Source organism: Sminthopsis crassicaudata, chromosome 4 (genome assembly GCF_048593235.1).
Source record: "Sminthopsis crassicaudata isolate SCR6 chromosome 4, ASM4859323v1, whole genome shotgun sequence".
NCBI lineage: Eukaryota > Metazoa > Chordata > Mammalia > Dasyuromorphia > Dasyuridae > Sminthopsis > Sminthopsis crassicaudata.
Window position 1 is genome coordinate 247,163,843 of NC_133620.1, and position 24,936 is coordinate 247,188,778.

A 24,936-nucleotide genomic window follows, 5' to 3' on the forward strand; every position below is an offset into this window, starting at 1 on the left:
TTGTGTTTCAGATTCTCCCCTATTTCCCTCCATCCCCTCACCTAGATATCAAGAAATCCAATATATATTAATCATGTTAAAATATATGTTAAATTTATCATGTGTAAACATATTTATGCAATTCTCTTGCTGAACAAGAAAAATCAGATTAAAAAGGAAAGTGAATGAATAAGAAACCAAAATGCGAATAACAACAAAAAGAGTGAGAATGTTATGTTGTGATCCATATTCAATTCCCACTGTCCTCTCTCTAGGTGTAGATGACTCTCTTTGTCACAAAATCATTGAATTGGCATCAATCATCTCATTTTTGGAAAATCACGTTCATCAGAATTGATCATCATATAATATTGATGTTTCCATGTACAATGATCTCCTGGATCTGTTCATTTCACTTAGCATCAATTCATGTAAGTCTCTCCAGGCCTCTCTGAAATCATCTTGCTTATAGTTTCTTAAAGAACAATAATATTCCTGAATATTCATATACTATAACTTATTCCGTCATTCTCCAACTGATGGGCATCCACTCAGTTTCTAGTTCCTAGCTAGTATGAAAAGGTTGTCACAAACACTTTTGCACATGTGGGTCCCTATAAAATTTTCCTTAAAGAAACAAAGAACAGGTTAAGGCCCTGGAGGAATATTCAGTACTCATGACTGAGTTGTCTCTCTACAGTGAAAAGAACAACACTAACAAGCATCAAAAAATGTCAATAATTATCACAAAAATCAGAAATTTCTCCTCTTCTCTCTTCCCTTCCATTCCTTCCTTTCTTTAGCTTTTCTTTTATTTAAAAATATTATTTCTTATATGGGAAGAAAAGGAAAAGGGAAATTTGGAGCAAATTAGAATGTAGAAAGAAAAATCATGCAGTACTGAATTGAGAATGAATTGAACAATAAAAAACAGATTATTAAAAAACCCTCCTTTCTTGGAGACAGATTCATGAACTGAAACAATCATCTTGATAAAAAACATTATGTTAGTAATTTCTTCATTTTTGATTTTTGTTTTGCTCCAGGAGCCCATAAACAGAAAAAAAAGTCTCTTTTCCTTATATATGTTCTATTTTTTTTTTTTTTTTTACCACATAAGACATTTTTCCTTAGATATCATTACTTTTTATTTTATTTATTATTTATTTCATTTTTATTTTATTACTATGAATTTTATTTATTTTACTATTATAATTCCATAAATAAAATAAGTTATTTTCATTTGAACTTCTAATAGAAAATAATTGAAATTAACTCAGTCTTCTAGATTGTGTTCACACTTTGTTCTCAATAGTCAGGTTGTAATGAATAGTCAAAATCAGTGTTCAATATGCATTTTTATACAGAAAAAGTCTACTTGGCTTAGTGACTAAATGAAGTACTATTGAGAAATTACTTTTAATAATAAAGGGAATATTTATTTTTTATTACAGGAATTAGAATTCTTTTAAATTATTATTTAATAGTGATACAGCAATGGACATTTATTCTGGTAAATGCAATGAAGAAAAAATCAGGAATGTATACCGATACTCTTCTAAAAATAAACCATTCAAAATAAATATATAATTATGCATTCTAGCTCACACTACTTGATCCCAGAAGATACAAAATGAACAAGCACCTATGAATGGCAAACAGTAAACTTGGGTACTATTAACCAAATATGAGATTGGTAACATCATATTTAACTTCTCTTTCCTTAACTATAAAATGAAGGGTTAGGAATAGAAAATACATAAAGACTGGTCCTTTCTAACATTCTATCATTTCTTTAAGAAATGTGATTTTGAATTCTAGATTGTGTTCACAACCATAACAACTAAGAACTTATTTTCAGATTATTGGACAAGAAATTATATAAACAATCTCCACAAACAAAAAGCGTAGCTTGGTAGGACCCATTTATTCTTCTCAATAATTTATCTCAACAGATTTTTTTCCTTTTCTTTTAGAGTTATAGTATAATATAAATCTATTATAGACTACAACCTGGAAATTGTTTTATGGCATTTTCCTCTGAAACCACTTGTCAGTGAGTGATATTTGTTAAAACTTTATATACAGTTCATATATAATAAGTAAAATTATTTTTAAAAATCTATATTAATTGGAGATTAATATATGACTGAGTGTATGAGAGAATTGTCATATTAACCTACTTGGTGAGTTATGAGTCTAATTTGACTTTTTATTAAGCTAATAAATTATTTATTCATTTTAATAATGTTTAGAATTCATCACAAATGAATACCTAGAATTATTTAGAAATCACTAGGTACAACCTCTATCCTTTAGAAATTCCATTTTTTTAATATTATCCCTTGTATTCATTTTTCCAAATTATCTCCCCCCTCCCTCCACTCCTTCCCCCAGATGACAGGCAATCCCATACATTTTACATGTGTTACAATATAACCTAGATACAATATATGTCTGTAAATACCATTTTCTTGTTGCACATTAAGTATTAGATTCCGAAGGTATAAGTAACCTGGGTAGATAGACAGTAGTGCTAACAATTTACATTCACTTCCCAGTGTTCCTTCTCTGGGTGTAGTTATTTCTGTACATCATTGATCAACTGGAAGTGAGTTGGATCTTCTTTATGTTGAAGATATCCACTTCCATCAGAATACCTCTTCACACAGCATTGAAGAGCACAGTGATCTTCTGGTTCTGTTCATTTCACTCAGCATCAGTTGATGTAAGTCTCTCCAAGCCTCTCTGTATTCATCCTGCTGGTCATTTCTTACAGAGCAATAATATTCCATAACATTCATATACCATAATTTACCCAACCATTCTCCAATTGATGGACATCCATTCAACTTCTAGTTTCTAGCTACAACAAAGAGTTGCCACAAACATTTTGGCACATACAGGTCCCTTTCCGCTCTTTAGTATTTCTTTGGGATATAATCCCAATAGCAGCAATGCTGGGTCAAAGGGTATGCACAGTTTGATAACTTTTTGGGCATAGTTCCAAATTGCTCTCCAGAATGGCCAGATTCTTTCACAACTCCACCAACAATGTATTCATGTCCCAGTTTTCCCATATCCCCTCCAACATTGTTTGTATTAGTATTGTTTGTACAGAAACTTTTTAGTTTGATGTAATCAAAATCTTCTATTTTGTGATCAATAATGATCTCTACTTCTCCTCTGGTGATAAATTCCTTCCTCCTCCACAGGTCTGAGAGGTAGACTATTTTCTGTTTCTCTAACCTATTTATTATCTCATTCTTTATGCTTAAATCATGGACCCATTTTGATCTTATCTTGGTATATGGTGTTAAGTGTGGATCCATATCTAATTTCTGCCATACTAATTTCCAGTTTTCCCAACAGTTTTTTCTAAATAATGAATTTTTATCCCTAATGTTGGTAACTTTGGGTTTGTCAAAGATTAGATTGCTATAGAGGTACCCTTTTTTGTCCTTTGTATCTAATCTGTTCCACTGATCTACCGGTCTATTTCTTAGCCAATACAAAATGGTTTTGGTGACTGCTGCTATATAATATAGCTTTAGATCAGGTACACTTAGACCATCTTCCTCTGCCTTTTTTTTTTTCATTAGTTCCCTTGCAATTCTCGACCTTTTATTCTTCCATATGAATTTTGTTGTTATTTTTTCTAGGTCATTAAAATAGTTTCTTGGGAGTCTGATTGGTATAGCACTAAATAGATAGATTAGTTTGGGGAGTATTGTCATCTTTATTATATTTGCTCGGCCTATCCAAGAGCACTGAGTGTCTTTCCAATTATTTAAATCTGACTATTTTTGTGGCAAGTGTTTTGTAATTTTTCTCATATAATTCCTGACTATTCTTTGGTAGATGGATTCCCAAATACTTTATACTCTCAACATTTGTTTGGAATGGAATTTCTCATTGTATCTCTTGCTGTTGCATTTTGTTGGTGATATATAAAAATGCTGAGGATTTATGTGGATTTCTTTTGTATCCTGCCACTTTGCTAAAATTCTGAATTATTTATAATAGCTTTTTACCAGAGTCTTTGGGGTTCTCTAAGTATACCATCATGTCATCTGCAAAGACTGATAGTTTGATTTCCTCATTTCCTACTCTAATTCCTTGAATCTCTTTCTCGGCTCTTATTGCCGAGGCTAGTGTTTCTAGTACTATATTGAATAGTAATGGTGATAGTGGGCAACCTTGTTTCACTCCTGATCTTACTGGGAAAGGTTGCAGTTTATTTATATTGAATATTATGCTTACTGACGGTAGAAATTCCATTTAAAGTTTCATCCTCATATTCTCTCATCTACAGACTATCATGTTTCTTTGGACATACTGGGTTTGGAGTCAGACAGTCTTGGTTTAAGTCCAATTTCTGCCCCTTAAACTATGAGATGTTTAAGTTCATTTTCCCTTGGTCTTAATTTTTTCAGGTAAAATGAAATAACTGGACCAGATGATCTTTACGTGCTCCTTCAAGTCTTCATCTTATTGTTAGCTACTCTCATTTTATGAAAAATGGTTGCTATAGAAAGAATGATAATTAAGTTTTTAAATGGGAATTAACTAATCAAACTTCCATAACTGAGTTAATGTTCCCTGAACAACCAAGGTTGATAGGAATTTTGAACTGGAGATGAAAAAATTGGTTTGAGAGAGATTATCTGCTTTGTCATTAATAAGGAGCAAATTAGAAGCATATACCATCTGAACTATTTTTTATATTCAGGCAGTGAGAATCTAGATTTATTTATGAATTGTTATTTAATGTTTGGGCAGTTTTAAGAAAGTGCTCCTAGAGCCTTCAAACATACAGAGGTTTTCTTATTCAGAAATTTTATTACAAGAAAGAAAAATGTGAATTAGATTTAGGATAAAGTAGTTGTTCTTTGTGGTTTTTTATGTTCTTTTTATATTACTTGCAGATAAGATACTTAAAAAAAACTTGATTGTGCTATAGAATCTAAGGAATATTGATTTATATTTGTAAGAAGTATTTGGGGACATTTATTCTCCTGACACATTTTACAGATGACAGAAGAGACATAAATGGGACCATAGTGACTTGCCCAAAGCTATTCAAATAGTAATTGGGGGACACAGAATTTGATTCCATAATCTTTAACTTCAAATCTAGCACTCTTTTCCAGAACCATAGTAGAGCCTTACAGAACACATATCCTGATTGAAAGATCATATATTGGATTTAACTTTCATAGTAATAAAATACCTGAAGGAAGGTATCACCAGGTTGTAAATGGTGATCAATAGAGACATTAATGAACTTATCCACCTCATATCCAGAAATAATTCATCTCAATATTTGTTGTTGTTTAGTTATTCTTCAGTTGTGTTCAACTCTGTGACCCCATTTTGTATTTTCTTGGTAAAGATATAGGAGTGGTTTGCCATTTCCTTCTCTGGGTCATTTTACACAACAGAGAACTGAGGTAAAGTGTGTTAAGTGACACTGAGATTCACATAATTGGTAAATGTCTGAGGTCAGATTTTACCTCATCAAGATGACTCTTGCTGACTTCAGGCCCAATACTGTATCTACTGCACTATTTGCTACTCAACTCAATTTGCCAAGCACTTTTTAAATGTCCATGTGTAAGGCCCTGTACCTGGTAATGCCAAGACAATACATTCTAGTCACAAAGAAATGACAATCTAAAGGTGGAATGGTATCAGGTAGAATCAAGAATTCAGTAATTCTGAGAATAGTTCTTTTTCTTTTCTTTTTTTTATTATTATAGATTTTTATTTACAAGATAAATGCATGGGTAAATTTACAGCACTGTCAATTGCCAAGCCTTTTGTTCCAATTTTTCCCCTCCTTCCCCCCACCTCCCCTCCCCAAGATGGCAGATTGACTAATACGTGTTACATATGTTAAAGTATAATCAAATACTATATATATATATATATATATATATATATATATATATATATATATATATATATAGTACAGTGTGTGCGTGTATACACACATTTATATATATGTATATATATAAATGTGTGTATACACACACACACACACACACACACACACACACACACATGTCCAAACAGTTATTTTGCTGTACAAAAAGAATCAGACTTTGAAATAGTGTACAATTAGCTTGTGAAGGAAATAAAAAATGCAGGCACACAAAAATAGGGATATTGGGAATTCTATGTAGTGTTTCATAGTCATCTCCCAGAGTAATGAACTGGTTCAGTTCATTACTGCTCTATTGGAACTGATATGGTTCATCTCATTGTTGAAGATGGCCACGTCCATAGGAATTGATCATCATATAGTATTGTTGAAGTATGTAATGATCTGAGAATAGTTCTAAGGATAGTAAGGTACACTGGACTTTATGAAGTTTCCTGAGGGAGGTAAAAAGGGATCACAGTAGAAATATTAATGACGTAAATACTAACTTACTATAGGGAAAATTTTAGTTCATGTTATTCTTTACTGTTGCCTGACATTATTCAGATGAAATTCCATTATCAAATGTTTAGCAGGATAGCATCAGAGTTACACATTGAACTAGATTCTCACAGGACAAAAATTTCTTGCATCAAGTTAAGTGCTTTTGGAAGCTGATTTAAAAAAAAAAAAACAACCATCAAATAAAAGCAAACAACATGCTAACAATCCTTAATATTAGGTCATCATACTTTTGTAAAAAGTAAATGAGGAATAGCTTAATAAGGCAAGTGTTTTTACCATTGTAAAACTACTCTGGTCAAGATCCTTTTGGAAGTCAATTTATTCTAGGAAGCCAAAAGTCACAAAACATGAGCAGAAATTCAAAAGGAATAAAACAGTAGTGTTTCTCTGGCATTTATAACAAGTATTTTGTTCCTTAGCTTTACATATTTATTTGAGGGAACTTGCAAAAGTGTCTAATTTTCATTTAGCAAGTGAGCAGCTTATGAATGTGGTGAAGGCATTTTCTTTTTTTCTTTAGTATATTCATGTTTTACTGGACCAGGATTTCTCAAATTTGGGGTTGTGACCTCCTTTTAAAAATCTCTCATTTTGGAAATCTGTCAGTATCCTGGAATTTCTGTCATTAAAAAAAGTCTTGGTGTAAAGATGAAACAGAATTTGATATTAGAATGATTCATCTGACACCTAAAATTAATAACCATGGCTAGCATTTATATAATTAATTTAAATTTGTAAATATTGCTATGGGCATCATCTTAATGAGAAGTTCACAACAGCCTTGAGAGTAAGGTCTTATATGCATTATTATTCCCCAAAGTGCCAGCAACACAGATTAAAATGTATTTGGAAAATAACAAAATATATAAATTACAATAGAACATATATAGTATTAATATATGTTCTTTTGAGTCAATATATAGCAAACAAAGATTCTTATAGTAACTTTTATTTCTATTTGAATTTGATGCTACTGGTTATAATCATTAATGAATTTTCTTGTTAAAACCAGCTCTCTTCCCAACTTTTATGTTTCTTTTTATAGTATTATTGAAGGATTGTGTGGATAGTGTTCTGGACTTGTAAGTCAGAAAGAACTTTGTTTAAATTCCTTCTCTTTAGCTGTGTATCCAGTTGCCATCTCTGAACCTCATTACCTCAAGTAAACAAATTAACAGCTTCTGTAAAGGCCATGAAAATTGACTGTCTTGAGGACCAATTTACGCTGCCTTGTTTCTCAAAGTCTCAATATGCATAAGGATTATTTAAAAATAATTTTGTGATTACACCAAATTAAGTTTCTGCACAAACAAAACTAATGCAAACAAGATTAGAAGGGAAGTAACAAATTGGGAAAACATTTTTACAGTTAAAGGTTCTGATAAAGGCCTCATTTCCAAAATATACAGAGAATTGACTTTAATTTATAAGAAATCAAGCCATTCTCCAATTGATAAATGGTCAAAGGATATGAACAGACAATTTTCAGATGATGAAATTAAAACTATTTCCACTCATATAAAAGAGTGTTCCAAATCACTATTGATCAGAGAAATGCAAATTAAGACAACTCTGAGGTATCATTACACACCTGTCAGATTGGCTAAGATGACAGGAACAAATAACGATGAATGTTGGAGGGGCTGTGGGAAAACTGGGACTCTGATGCATTGTTGGTGGAGTTGTGAAAGAATCCAAACATTCTGGAGAACAATCTGGAATTATGCCCAAAAAGTTATCAAAATGTGCATACCCTTTGACCCAGCCATACTATTACTGGGCTTATATCCCAAGGAAATACTAAAGAAGGGATGTTTGTGGCAGCCCTTTTCATAGTGGCTAGAAGCTGGAAGATGAATGGATGTCCATCAATTGGAGAATGGTTGGGTAAATTATGGTATATGAATGTTATGGAATATTATTGTTCTGTAAGAAATGACCAACAGGAGAAATACAGAGAGGCTTGGAGAGACTTACATCAACTGATGCTGAGTGAAACGAGCAGAACCAGAAGATCATTATACACTTCAACAATGATACTGTATGAGCATGTATTCTGAGGGAAGTGGATATCTTCAACATAGAGAAGAGGTAATCCAATTCCAATTGATTAATGATGGACAGAATCAGCTACCTCCAGAAAAGGAACACTGGGAAATGAGTGTAAACTGTTATTTTTACCTTCTGAATCCAATTCTTCCTGTGCAACAAGAAATTTGGTTCTACACACATATATTGTATCTAGAATATATTGTAATATATTTAATATGTATAAGACTGCCTGCCATCTGGGGGAAGAGGTTGGGGGAGGAAGGGAAAAAATCTGAACAGAAGTAAGTGCAAGGGATAATGTTATAAAAAATTACCCATGCATATGTACTGTCAAAAAAAAGTTATAATTATAAAATAAAATAAAAATTAAATTAAAAAATAATTTTGGCTGTACTATAAAAATTGTGAAAGGAAGTTAAGTCAGACTGGAATCAGATTATGAGTCTTTAAAGGCTAAACAGAGAAGACTATGTGCAGTCATAAAGGCAATATGGGAACCACTGAAGGTTGTTATTTATGGAAATGACTTGGCATGACTTGTACTTTGGGCATATCACTCTTATAGATTTGTGAATGATGTGTTGAAGAGGGGTAGTAAGTTGAGGAAGAAAGGGCAGTTAGGAGATTACTTCAATATTCTAATTCATTGGTAAGGAGGATCTATAGAGAGGTTTTATTCTGAGTAAAAAGAGGGGATTAGTTGTGGTAAATATTGTGGGAGTATAATCAATAAGGTATTACTGCTAGCACAATCTAACTTCTTTTTATCTCATTCCTAAATTAGATTACTGTCTGTTTGCTAGTATCCCTGACTTTAACCTCTACTCCTTTTAATCCATAGTGCTTTGGTATTCTCAAATCCAGCCACCAGTATAAATAAAGGCACTATTTTTTATCACATAGGAGGCAATTTGGTGTAATTGAGAGCTGCATTTATAGTCAGAAAAGACATTTGTCTGTATCCCATTTCTGGAACTTACTAGGTATGTAAGCATGAGAAAAAAATCACTTCTCTGAGACATAATTCCCTCCATAAGAGGAGAGAAATAATACTTGAAACACTAATATTATTATGTTATTGTAAGGATCACATGAAACAAAAAATGCTGTGTTTTAAAAATAAAACAATAAAAACTTCACAAATGTTAGTTAGTCCTGTGTACAACCTTTACCAACTCTTTACCAAACTCTTCTAATGGCTTCCAGTTTTTCCTGGATTAACTTTAAATTCCTAAAGCTAGAATTCAAGATACTCGATCATCAGGAATGGCAGCCAGGTGGTAAAGTTAATAGACCAATGAGCCTAAAGTCTATCTAATCTATTGGATTAAACTTCAGCCTCAGATATTTACTATGTGATTTTGGACAAGTCACTTAAAACTGCCTCAGTTTCCTTATCTATAAAAAAGCTGGAAAAAGAAATGACAAATGACTTCATTAAGCTAAGAGAACCTCAAATACATTTACAAAGAGTCAGACAGAAATAAACAACAATAAACATCAGGATTACAATTTTCATTTTCATCACTATTTGCTGAGATGAACTTCATGTACTAAAACATATTGTTTTACTCATAGTTCCATAAACTTAGATATTACAGAGAAATCATTAAAAGAGCATCAAAAGACTTAAAGGCATTGTTTATCACCTCTACCCTTCTTACCAGAATTGCACTCTTCTTTGCATTTTCTACCTGAAAAAATCATATTTATTGTTGTTCAAGTCTAAGCTCAAATTCTCATTCTTTTATGTTGCCCTCTTGGAGTACAAGTATCTCTTCTCCTATGTTCTTCAACAGAACTTTGAAAACATAGAAATAACCTTGATGTAGCATTATTTCACTTATGATGCAAAGCACTCATGTGGGTTAGATATTACTTACATCCCCCCACCTTTTTTCTTTTTTTTTGAGGGAACAAATTCATAAAAGACATAGAGCTATCAAATAGAAGGTAAGAATTTGAATTCAAATATTCTTATTTCAAAATCCAAACATTCTTTTTATTATCATATTTCAATGCTGTCATTCATGGTTCTGTTGTGAGGATAAGATAAAATAATATCTTAAAAAGTAACTTTTATAGAGGCATACCTCAGAGATATTGCATGTTTAGGTCCAGAGTATAGCAAGAAAGTGCAAATTGCAATAAAGCAGATAACACAATTTAAAAATTCTTTTGTGCATGAAAGTTATGCTTACACTGTACTGCAGTTTATGAAATGTACAATAGCATTATGACTAAAAAAAAGTACATACTTGAATTAAAAAAAAACAAAACAAAACAACTTTACTGGTAAAAAAATAAATCATAACCATTATTTAGCCTTCAGTAGATCCTATATATATATACATATATATATATATGTATATATATATGTGTGTATATATATATATATATATATATATGTATATATATATATTTTTTTTTTTTTTTTTTTTTTTTTTTTTTTTTTGCTGGTAGAATCTATTGCCTTGGAATTGGTGGCTACTGGGGCGGAGCCAAGATAGCGGAGAAGATACATGGAAAATTGTAAGCTCCCTTCTTCCATCATTACCAATTAGTTAAATCAGCCTCAAAAATAACGCTGGACTGATAAAAACCACAAGGATTCGAAGCACAACTTACCAGCTGAAGAGAATCTGGAATTTCAACAAGAAAAGATTGTTTCCAAGGGGAGGGAAAAAAAAAAAAGTGGCCAGCACAGACGGTTAGGTGCTAGCACATGGTGCGGATCAGGCTGGGGAGAACTCTGGGATCAAAGAAGCCACTGAGATAGAGGAATCTGACACAGGCTGTTAGCTCTTCTCTGCTTATAAAACAGCAGTTCAGAAGAGAAATCAAGCCACTTTAAAATATAAAGCCACATCCTAGAACCACCCCAATCTGGAAGTGACCTAACAGATCTCGGCACATCTGTGAAGCCGCCTTCTGCTGTCTGGGGCTTCACATTGGGCTAGTTAAGAGCCTGAACAGCAAGGACACAGCCAGAGGCAATATTTAATCCACATTGGGCCAGAGTTAGCCTGAGCCGTGGTACTCTAGCAGCCTTGGAATTCCCAGAAAAGTGGAACTCCCAGAGAAGCAGAACCTTTGAAGTAGGGACCAAGGTTTCCTGGCAGACACTTCCCGTTTGAGCACAGGGGCTTTTCACTACAGCTGCTGATATCCACGCCCCACGGGACACATTGGCCAGGCTTTGTGTCATTTTTACTGTTCAGTCTTAAACATCAGGGAAGTCCCTAGAACACACAGCAGGGTCCTTCACTAGGCAACCCTCACAGCACAGCCATATCACCTCTGAGGCATTTCTGGGGAGGGGGTAGGGAAACTCTCTCCCAGAGCTCTCTCCTACTTCAGGCACAAGAACCGCTGCATCCATCCCGTCTGGGAGGAAGCTGGTAAATAAGTAAATAAATAAACTTCTTACCCCAAGGCCAGACCCAAAAAGATTTTTAACAATGAGTAAAAAGCTGAAGAGAACTACTGATTCCTTCTACCCAGAGAAAGAGTGAGTATCCAACCCCAAGGAAGTTAACAGCAGAGAGTGAGCAGATAACACATTAATGGGGAACAATACCTGCCTCCCATCACATAACTCTCTCCTAGAAGAAACTATTAAAAAGCTAAGAGAGTTTGAAGAAAAATGGGAAAGGAAAGAGAAGCTTTGATAGAGAATAACAATGTCCTGAAATTTGAGTTGGAAAAAATAAAGAATTCACAGGAGATGCATAGAAACAAAATTTGTGAATTAGAAAAGGTTAAAAAATAACAGGAAAGTAGGACTTCTGAACTGGAAAAGATAAAAATGTCTCAAGAAAGGATTTCTGAATTGGAAAAAGAAAATAACTCTCTAAAAAAATTAGGGAAATGGAAAAAAAATCAATAGAGCAAAATAATTCATTTAAAAACTCAATTGGGCATATACAAAAAGAACTAAAAATGTGAATGAAGAAAATAACTCATTAAAAATCAGGACTGAACAAATAGAAATGAATGATTCATTGAGAAACCATAAATCAGTCAAACAGAACAAAAAAAAAAAAAAAAAAGAAAAGAAAAGCTGGAGAATAACGTCAAATACTTACTGGGAAAACCTATAGACCTGGAACATAGATCTAGGAGAGATAATCTGAGGATCATTGCACATCCCGAAAAATATGATCAAAAAAAGATCCTAGATCCTATTTTACAGGAAATCATCAAGGAGAACTGTCCAGAGATAATAGAAACAGACGGGAAAATAGGCTTTGAAAGAATTCATTGAACACCTTCTGAAAAAGATCCTAAAAAAAGAACTTCATGGAACATTGTGGCTAAGCTGCAAAACTACCAAACAAAGGAAAAAATATTGAAAGCAGCTAGGGAAAAGCAGTTCAACTATCAAGGGGCCAAAATAAGGGTCACTCAACATCTGGCTGCCTCCACATTAAAAGATAGAAGGGCCTGGAACCTGATATTCCAAAAAGGAAAAGATCAAGGCCTGCAACCAATAATAAACTACCCAGCTAAGTTTAGCATTTTCTTCCATGGAAGAAGATAGTAATTTAATGAAACAGAGGAATTCCATTTGTTTCTAAGGAAAAAACCAGACTTAAACAAAAAATTTGGTCTACATCCACAAGACTGAAGAGAAACAGAAAAAGGTAAAAAGAACACTTGAGAACTGTATTTCTGTTGTGGATATATAGAAAGTCCACATGGATAATTTGATTTTACTGATATAAAAAAAAGGGGTAGTAGTAAAGGGAAGGGTATCAGAAGTATCAGAAAAAGTGGAAGGAGTGATAAAAATAGGGAAACTGCATCCCAGGAAGAGGCATAGAAAATCTACCACATCTGAGGGAATTTAGAGAGGGGAGAAACATTGTATGAATCTTACTCTCATCAGAATAGGCTCAAAGAATAAATAATTGACATATTTGTTTTTCAGAGAATTCACTCTCACCTCATTAAAAGGGGGGAGAGGATAAGGAAAAAGGAAAAGGGGGATAAGGGAAAGGACTTGGAAGGAGGGGGGAGAGATACTAAAAAGGGAAGGCTGTGTGTCACAAGTGTGGGTCTATAAATTAAATATTGGGGAAGGGGTTCAGTTGGGTCAAGGGAAAAAACTCATAATCTGGGGATAATATGATGGCAGGAAATACAGAATTAGTAATTTTAACTGTAAATGTGAATGGGATGAACTCTCCCATCAAAAGGAGATGAATAGCAGACTGGATTAAAAGCCAGAACCCTACAATATGTTGTTTACAGGAAACACACTTAAAGCAGGGAGATACATACAGAGTAAAGATAAAAGGTTGAAGCAGAATCTATTATGCTTTGGGTAAAGCCAAAAAAGCAGGGGAAGCCATCCTTATCTCAGATCAAGCAAAAGCAGAAATTGATCTAATTAAAAGAGATAAGGAAGGAAAATATATCCTGCTAAAAGGTAGCATAAACAATGAAGCCATATCAATACTAAACATATATGCACCAAGTGGTATAGCATCTAACTTTCTAAAGGAAAAGATAAGAGAGTTGTAAGAAGAAATAGACAGTAAAAGTATAATAGTGGGAGATCTCAACCTTGCACTCTCAGATTTAGACAAATCACACCACAAAACAAATAAGAAAGAAATTAAAAAAGTAAATAGAACATTAGAAAAAACTAGGTATGATAGAACTTTGGAGAAAACTGAGTGGTGACAGAAAGGAATATACTTTCTTCTCAGCAGTTCATGGAACCTATACAAAAATAGATAATATATTAGGACATAAAGATCTCAAAATTAAATGCAGGAAGGCAGAAATAATAAATGCCTTCTTCTCAGATCATAATGCAACAAAAACTACATTCAGTAAAAAGTTAGGGGTAAATAGACCAAAAAGTAATTGAAACTGAATAATCTCATCTTAAAAAATGACTGGATGAAACAGCAAATTATATAAAAATTGACAATTTCACCCAAAATAATGAAAATGATGAGACATCATACCAAAACTTGTGGGATGCAGCTAAAGTGGTAATAAGGGGAAATTTTATATCTTTAAAGGGTTATTTGAACAAAAAAAGAGAAGATTAATAAATTGGGCCTGAAACTTAAAAAGGTAGAAAAAGACCAAATTAAAAACCCCCAAACAAAAATCAAACTTGAAATACTAAAATAAAAAGGAGAAATCAACAACATTGAAAGTAAAACAAAACAAAACAAAACAAACTATTGAATTAATAAATAAAACCAAGAGTTGCTTTTATGAAAAAGCTAATAAAATAGATAAACCTCTGGTAAATCTAATCAGAAAAAGAAAAGAGGAAAATCAAATTCTTAGTCTTACAAATGAAAAGGGGGATCTTTCCACCAATGAAGAGGAAATTAGAGAAATAATGAGTTACTTTGCCCAACTTTATGCCGATAAATTTGATAAATTAAGTGAAATGGATGACTTCCTCCAAAAATATAGGCTTCCTAGATTAACAGAGGAGGAGATAAATTGCTTAAATAGTCCCATTTCGGAAAAAGAAATAGAACAAGCTATTAATCAACTCCCCAGGAAAAAATCCCCAGGACCAGATGGATTTACATATGAATTCTACCAAACATTTAAAAAACAACTAGCCCCAATGTTATATAAATTATTAGAAAAAATAGGGAATGAAGGAGTCCTACCAAACTCCTTTTATGACACAGACATGGTACTGATACCAAACCAGGTAGAGCGAAAACTGAGAAAGAAAATTATAGACCAATTTCCTTAATGAATATTGATGCTAAAATCTTAAATAAGATATTAGCAAAAAGACTTCAGAAAATCATCCCAGGATAATACACTATGCTCAAGTAGGATTTATACCAGGAATGCAGGGCTGGTTTAATATTAGGAAAACTATTAGTATAATTGACCATATTAATAATCTAATTAATAAAAACCATATGATCATTTCAAAAGATGCAGAAAAAGCATTTGATAAAATCCAACATCCATTCCTACTAAAAATGCTTGAGAGTATAGGAATAAATGGACTATTCCTTAGAATAATCAGGAGCATATATTTATGACCATCAGTAAGCATAATATGCAATGGAGATAAACTGGTTCCTTTCCCAGTAAGATCAGGAGTGAAACAAGGTTGCCCACTATCACCATTACTATTCAATATAGTACTAGAAATGGTAGCCTCGGCAATAAGAGCTGAGAAAGAGATTCAAGGAATTAGAGTAGGTAATGAGGAAATCAAACTGTTACTCTTTGCAGATGATATGATGGTATACTTAGAAAACCCCAGAGATTCTAATAAAAAGTTATTAGAAATAATTCACAACTTTAGCAAAGTTGCTGGATACAAAATAAATCCACATAAATCCTCAGTATTTTTATACATCACCAACAAAATACAACAGCAAGAGATACAAAGAGAAATTCCATTCCAAACAAATATTGAGAGTATAAAATATTTGGGAATCCATCTACCAAAGAAGTGTCAGGAATTATATGAGCAAAATTACAAAACACTTGCCACAAAAATAAAGTCAGATTTAAATAATTGGAAAGACATTCAGTGTGCGTGGATACGTTGAGTGAATACAATAAAGATGACAATACACCCCAAATGAATCTATTTATTTAGTGCTGTACCAGTCAGATTCCCAAGAAACTATTTTAGTGATCTAGAAAAAGTTACAACAAAATTCATATGGAAAAATAAACGGTCGAGAATTTCAGGGGTATTAATGAAAAAAGGTCAGATGAAGGTGGTCTAGGTATATCTGATGTAAAACTATATTATATAGCACCAGTCACCAAAACCATGTGGTATTTATTGGCTAAGAAATAGACCAGTCGATCAGTGGAACAGATTAGGTACAAAGGACAAAAAAAGGCATACAACTATAACAATCTAATCTTTGACAAATCCAAAGATACCAACATTAGGGATAAAAATGCTTTATTTGAAAAAAAAACTGTTGGGAAAACTGGAAATTAGTATGCCAGAAATTAGATATAGACCCACACTTTTTTTATTATTTAATGTTTATTTTATTTTATTATTATAACTTTTTTTTTGACAGTACATATGCATGGGTAATTTTTTACAACATTATCCCTTGCACTTACTTCTGTTCAGATTTTTTCCCTTCCTCCCCCAACCCCCTCCCCCAAATGCCAGGCAATCTTATATACGTTAAATATTACAATATATTCTAGATACAATATATGTGTGTAGAACCGAATTTCTTGTTGCACAGGAAGAATTGGATTCAGAAGGTAAAAATAACAGTTTACACTCATTTCGAGTGTTCCTTTTCTGGATGTAGCTGATTGTGTCCATCACTGATCAATTGCAATTGGATTAGCTCTTCTCTATGTTGAAGATATCCACTTCCATCAGAATACATCATCATACAGTATCATTGTTGAAGTGTATAATGATCTCCTGGTTCTGCTCGTTTCACTTAGCATCAGTTGATGTAAGTCTCTCCAAGCCTCTCTCTATTTCTCCTGTTGGTCATTTCTTACAGAACAATAATATTCCATAACATTCATATACCATAATTTACCCAACCATTCTCCAATTGATGGACATCCATTCATCTTCCAGCTTCTAGCCACTATGAAAAGGGCTGCCACAAACATTTTGGCACATACAGGTCCCTTTCCCTTCTTTAGTATTTTCTTGGGATATAAGCCCAGTAATAGTATGGCTGGGTCAAAGGGTATGCACATTTTGATAACTTTTTGGGCATAATTCCAGATTGTTCTCCAGAATGTTTGGATTCTTTCACAACTCCACCAACAATGCATCAGAGTCCCAGTTTTCCCACAGCCCCTCCAACATTCATCGTTATTTGTTCCTGTCATCTTAGCCAATCTGACAGGTGTGTAATGATACCTCAGAGTTGTCTTAATTTGCATTTCTCTGATCAATAGTGATTTGGAACACTCTTTCATATGAGTGGAAATAGTTTTAATTTCATCATCTGAAAATTGTCTGTTCATATCCTTTGACCATTTATCAATTGGAGAATGGCTTGATTTCTTATAAATTAAAGTCAATTCTCTGTATATTTTGGAGATGAGGCCTTTATCAGAACCTTTAAGTGTAAAAATGTTTTCCCAATTTGTTACTTCCCTTCTAATCTTGTTTGCATTAGTTTTGTTTGTGCAGAAACTTTTTAATTTGGTGTAATCAAAATTTTCTATTTTGTGATCAATAATGGTCTCTAGTTCTCCCTTGGACACAAACTCCTTCCTCCTCCACAAGTCTGAGAGGTAAACCATCCCCTGTTCCTCCAATTTATTTATGATTTCGTTCTTTATGCCTAAATCTTGGACCCATATTGATCTAATCTTAGTATGTGGTGTTAAATGTGGGTCCATGCCTAGTTTCTGCCATACTAATTTCCAGTTTTCCCAACAGTTTTTGTCAAATAATGAATTCTTGTCCCAAAATTTGGGATCTTTGAGTTTGTCAAACACTAGATTGCTATTTTTATTCACTATCTTGCCCTGTGAACCTAACCTATGCCACTGATCAACTAGTCTATTTCTTAGCCAATACCAAATGGTTTTGGTGACTGTTGCTTTATAATACAGTTCTAGATCAGGTACACTTAGACCACCTTCACTTATTTTTTTTTTTCATTACTTCCCTTGAAATTCTCGACCTTTTTTTGTTCCATATGAATTCTGTTGTTATTTTTTCTAGGTTATTAAAATAGTTTCTTGGAAGTCTGATTGGTATAGCACTAAATAAATAGATTAGTTTAGGGAGTATTGTCATCTTAGTTATATTTGCTAGGCCTATCCAAGAGCACTGAATGTCTTTCCAATTATTTAAATCTGACTTTATTTTTGTGGCAAGTGTTTTGTAATTTTGCTCATATAATTCCTGACTCTCCTTTGGTAGATATATTCCCAAATATTTTATAGTATCGACCGTTATTTTGAATTGAATTTCTCTTTGTATCTCTTGCTGTTGGATTGTGTTGGTAATGTATAAAAATGCTGAGGATTTATGTGGATTTATTTTTATCCTGCAACTTTGCTAAAATTTTGAATTATTTCTAATAGCTTTTTTAGCAGAGTCTTTGGGGTTCTCTAAGTATACCATCATGTCATCTGCAAAAAGTGATAGTTTGATTTCCTCATTTCCTACTCTAATTCCTTGAATTTCTTTCTCAGCTCTTATTGCTGAGGCTAGAGTTTCTAGTACTATATTGAAAAGTAATGGTGATAGTGGGCAACCTTGTTTCACTCCTGATCTTATAGGGAAAGGTTCTAGTTTATCGCCATTACATATGATGTTTACTGAAGGTTTTAAATATATGCTCCTTATTATTTTAAGGAATAGTCCATTTATTCCTATACTCTCAAGCATTTTTAGTAGGAATGGATGTTGGATTTTATCAAATGCTTTTTCTGCATCTATTGAGATGATCATATGGTTTTTATTAATTTGATTATTAATATGGCCAATTATACTAATAGTTTTCCTAATATTAAACCAGCCTTGCATTCCTGGTATAAATCCCACTTGGTCATTGTGTATTATCCTGGGGATGATTTTCTGAAGTCTATTTGCTAATATCTTATTTAAGATTTTAGCATCAACATTCATTAAGGAAATTGGTCTGATATAGACCCACACTTAACACCATATACCAAGATAAGATCAAAATGGGTCCATGATTTAGGCATAAAGAATGAGATCATAAATATATTAGAGGAACAGAAGATAGTCTACCTCTCAGACCTGTGGAGGAGGAAGGAATTTATGACTAAAGAAGAACTAAAGATCATTATAGATCACAAAATAGAAGATATTTATTACATCAAATTTAAAAAGTTTCTGTACAAATAATACTAATTCAAACAAGATTAGGAGGGAAGTAACAAATTGGGAAAATATTTTTACAATTAAAAGTTCTGATAAAGGTCTCATTTCCAAAATATATATAGAATTGATCCTAATTTATAAGAAATCAAACCATTCTCCAATTGATAAATGCTCAAAAGATATGAAGACAATTCTCAGATAATGAAATTGAAAGTATATCCACTTATATGAAAGAGTGTTCCAAATCTTTTCTGATCAGAGAAATGCAAATTAAGATAACTCTGAGATATCACTACACACCTGTCAGATTGGCTAAGATGATAGGAACAAAGAATGATGAATATTGGAGGGGATGTGGGAAAACTGGGACACCGATACATTGTTGGTGGAGTTGTGAAAGAATCTGGCCATTCTGGAGAGCAATCTGGAACTATGCCCAAAAAGTTATCAAACTGTGCATACCCTTTGATCCAGCATTGCTGCTATTGGGCTTATATCCCAAAGAAATACTAAAGGGGGGGAAGGGACCTGTATGTGCCAAAATGTTTGTAGCAGCTCTTTTTGTAATGGCTAGAAACTGGAAGATGAACGGACGTCCATCAATTGGAGAATGTTTGGGTAAATTATGGTACATGAATGTTATGGAATATTATTGCTCTGTAAGAAATGACCAGCAGGGTGGAGTTGCGAAAGAATCCAGCCATTCTGGAGAGCAATCTGGAATTATGCCCAAAAAGTTATCAAACTGTGCATACCCTTTGACCCAGCAGCGTTACTACTGGGCTTATATCCCAAAGAAATACTAAAGAGCGGAAAGAGACATATATGTGCCAAAATGTTTGTGGCAGCTCTTTTTGTAGTAGCTAGAAACTGGAAGATGAATGGATGTCCATCAGTTGGAGAATGGTTGGGTAAATTGTGGTATATGAAGGTTATGGAATATTATTGTTCTGTAAGAAATGACCAGCAGGAGGAATACAGAGAGGCCTGGAGAGACTTAAATCAACTGATGCTGAGTGAAATGAGCAGAACCAGAAGATCACTGTACACTTCAACAACAATACTGTATGAGGATGTATTCTGATGTAAGTGGAAATCTTCAACATAAAGAAGATCCAACTCACTTCCAGTTGATCAATGATGGACAGAGGTAGCTAACCCAGAGAAGAAACACTGGGAAGTGAATGTAAATTGTTAGCACTAATATCTGTCTGCCCAGGTTGCATGTACCTTCGGATTCTAATGTTTATTGTGCAACAAGAAAATGATATTCACACACATGTATTGTACCTAGACTATATTGTAACACATGTAAAATGTATGGTATTGCCTGTCATCGGGGGGAGGGAATAGAGGGAGGGGGGTAATTTGGAAAAATGAATACAAGGGATAATATTATAAAAAATATATATATAATAAAAAAAAAAAAGAAATGACCAGCAGGATGAATTCAGAAAGGCTTGGAGAGACTTACATGAACTGATGCTGAGTGAAATGAGCAGAACCAGAATATCACTATATACTTCAATAACAATACTGTATGAAGATGTATTCTGATGGAAGTGGATATCTTCAACATAAAGAAGATCCAACTCACTTCCAGGTGATCATTGATGGACAGAAACAACTACACCCAGAGAAGGAACACTGGGAATTGAATGTAAAATATTAGCACTACTGTTTATCTACTCAGGTTTCTTATACCTTTGGAATCCAATACTTAATGTGCAACAAGAAAATTGGATTTACAGATATATATTATATCTCGGTTATACTGTAACACATGTAAAATGTATGAGATTGCCTGTCATCTAGGGGAGGGAGTAGAGAGAGGGAGGGGAAAATCTGGAAACATGAATACAATTAATAATGTTATAAAAAAATTACTCATGCATATATACTGTAAAATGTATAATTATAAATTTAATAAAATATTAAAACTATAATAATAAAAAATAAAAAAAAATTTAAAAAAAGCAAAAAAAAGGAATTGGTGCCTTCTGATTGAGCACTGGTTGCTGAAGGCTGGGTACCTGGCAGCAATTCTTTAAAATAAGACAACACGGGATTTTGTTGCATCAATTGATTCTTCCTTTCACAAAAGATTTCTCTGTAGTATGCACTGCTGTTTTTTAATATTTTACTCACAGTAGAACATCTTTCAAAATTGGAATTAATCCTCTTAAATCCTGCTGTTCCTTTTATCAACTAAGTTGATATAATAATCTTCAATATTGCTGTGTGTCAGGGAATAGGGATGCCTGAGGAGAGGAAGTGAAATGGGAGAATGGTTCATCAGTGGAGTAGTCAGAGCATATATAATATTACTTGATAAAGTTCTTGTTTTATATGAGTGTGGTTCATAGCACTACAAAACAATTACAATAATAACCTCAAAGATCACTGATCACAGATTATAAAGACAAAGATAATAATAATGAAAATTTTTAAAACACTGTAAGAATTACTAAAATTTGACAATAAATACATGTCATTTGAGGTAAAGGATTGTATTATTATTTTGTTTTTTAATGCCAGTACATGACACAAACAAGGTGCTTTCATTGACTGGCTTTTACTATCACTTTTTTCTGTACTATACTGCAGTGTTTTTTTTTTTTTTGTTTGTTTGTTTTTTAATCCTGATGGCAAAAGACGAAGTGAATTTTTGTTTATTTATTTTTCATCATTCTCTTTTATAAAATTTTATTCCAATTCTTTTCTTCTTTTCTCCCTTCCCTCCTTCTCTAGGACAGCAAATGATTTGATATAGATTATACATGTATAATCATGTTGAATATATTTCCACAACAATGTAGATATTTAAATTAATCATCAATTCCAGTTCTGTTATTGAGTCTATGAGCCAATCACATACATGAGCAAATCACATAAGTTCTCTGGGATTTAATTTTCTTTCTTTTAAGAAACTCTTCACAAATCTAAATTACTATTCCAAAATTTCTTCTTTCATTTCTTGTATTGTTAGCTGTCTAAATTATTTTTTCATTAAACTTTTTAGTCATTTTGTCTTATTTCATCAAGTAGGTAATTTTCAAGGTGAGAAGACAGAGGAAAGAGAAATATGAACCACTTTTGGGAAAATAGAGGAATTGAGACTGGACCTGTATTTTCATTGATATTGGAAATTCTTGGGTAAGTAAACTTCCTTTATTAATTCAGATTAGTTCTTTGCAAATTAGAGACTTAGCTTCTTACAGTACTGAGATTTGTAAGGACTTGCCAAAGTCCAAACAAAAACAAAAACAAAAAAACAATGTATATCAGAGACTTGAACTTATCTTCTGGCTTCAAGGTCAGCTGTCAACCTATAGCCCAAGACTTAAATTTTTTCCACTTGTGACCCCCTTTTTGTCAGATAAATTTTTATGGGCCTTCATCTTGAATGTGAGTGGAAGTGTTTCTGGCAACAATTGTGCATGCACAGGGCAAAGTTTTTATGTTATGCATTCAGAAACAAGTGAAGTTGCATGATACAATACAGGCAAGAAAAAAACTTCAGATCCATTACACATTTTATTTTGAATTAATTTTTGTTATCACATTCAGAAATCATTTATTATTATTAAATTTTTCACAACTCTGACATTCAGTTATAAATTCATATGGGGTCATGGCCCACATTTTAATAAGCTTTGCTCTAATCTATGCTATCTTTTAAATGACTTCTTACTAAACTATATCTATATAATTGTTGTTACTTAAGTATTCCTTGAGGAAAAGGACTATAATCCCTATATTTTGTCTACATTATATGCATCGTTTTATAGATTTATGTGTATCTGGAGATGATCATTGTATGGGATTGTTTTTGTATGGCTTATAGGGAGGCGGGATATCTTTTATCCTTTGATCCTTCCTCCTTTCTAAGGGAAATTTTACTTCCTTCAAAGAGGGGAAGCATGATGCAAAGGGCAGAAAAAATGGGAGATTATTTCAGCCACAATAGACTAAGACTGAGGGATGGGAACACCATGCATCCTAATATGGGGTGAACTATCTCACTTGTGAAATTAAGCAAGTCAGAGCACTTGTGATAGTGGACAGGGAGATAAGGCTTATAAATGGCCACTGTAATTGCAGTGTGAATAAGATAGGGAATCTCAGCTTTAAAAAATAAGAAAAAAAACAACATAAAAAAGTAAGGACAAGCTTAGTGACTTGGATATCATCACACAATTAGAGATAGATGTAGGAAGATAAATTAAAATTCTCTACATGCTAATATTATGGATTTTTCCTTCAAAATGATTCTATCTTCCTAATAGAAGAGTTGTTTATTAAGTAGCATTGAATTTTTCATATGATCTTGGCACTGCAATTTTGATGGGCAAATTACACATAAATGATGTCATAAAGACAGAAAGAATAGTTTTCAAGCTGCTTAGATATCGCTTCTATTAACATAATTTCGATTCTCTATTATTATGTAATGGCTTTACCAGTAACATGTTGCTCTCAGTACTTTTTTATATTGATTCTCCACATAAAGGAAATTCACATAAATGCTGCATTTGAAAAATGTTTCTAAGCCATTATTAGAATTTCCCAAAGATATCTGTCTTTATCAAAAATTTTATAGCATTCTTTTAAATATAATTTAAATATTTATATATTTTATCCATGTATTTTTTCCACAAGTATTTTATTATGAAATTTAAAAAAAACTATTAAAAAGAGGTCCTCTATTAAAATGTTTCTTTATTTAGGTATAGACCTTATCCTTGTTTCTTAAAGGCCATGCCAACAAAACATAGATTCTCACTTTTTTTTTTTAACAAGCTAGAAGGGTTTCAGATATTTGATGGTTGTACAATAAACAGAAGCAAGAAAGTAAACAAGCAAACACCTAAGAACAAGCATTGATTAAATGCTTCATCTGTACCAGAAATGGTTTTAAGCATGGGGGATACAAAAATAAAATGTAAAAACAGTTTTTTTTTCCTTAGGGAATTTACATTTTATTGGCTTGTCATAAGGACTAGAGTGTGAACAGTGAGGTGAAATTTAATAGAGAGCATATCAATTTAAATCACTACACAAGTTCCAAAAAAATATTGTACATAAAGAGAAAGAAGCATGCAGACATCAGTTCATGGAAATAAACATAGAGATTTTAGTAGATTGCAAATTTAACATGCTCATATATATGAAATGGTAGCTTTACAGGCTTATTATATGATATCAAGCTGCACTAATAACTGTAAAGGTCCTGTTGTCTCTTCAATTATAATCCTTCTCTGGGAGGAGATCTCTTTTCTGTAACATCTTTTCCTCTGTGAGCAGGTTTCTTAGGAAGCTTCTGGAGCCTCCAGCCAGACTCTCCTTCCAGAACACCATCTAAACTCAAACTCCCAGTCAGACTAACTCCAGGCTCAACTCCCTTCAAAGGCCTGAACCAAAGGTGCGAATTCTGAGCTAGAGAATTGTTTAGACAACCTGAGTTCTCATCTTGTAAGCCTAACAAATAACATCACTAATAACATTATGAATAGTGTTCATAATAATGTCTGTGTTAATTCCTAATCAAGCCATCTAAAACATTTTTGTGTAAAACAATTTTGATATCAAGAAATAACATTATGTGATTATCACATTAAGAATTCTTTGA

The 24,936-nt window shown here is 32.9% G+C and overlaps 1 long non-coding RNA gene across 1 annotated transcript; it reads left to right on the forward strand.

Annotated features, from left to right (window-relative positions):
- The first annotated feature begins 265 nt into the window (after positions 1 to 265).
- Positions 266 to 24,731, forward strand: LOC141541254 (uncharacterized). Its single transcript, XR_012481711.1, has 3 exons — positions 266 to 410; positions 22,353 to 22,460; positions 24,612 to 24,731. It is a non-coding gene; the product is annotated as an uncharacterized LOC141541254 (long non-coding RNA).
- Positions 24,732 to 24,936: the final 205 nt, after the last annotated feature.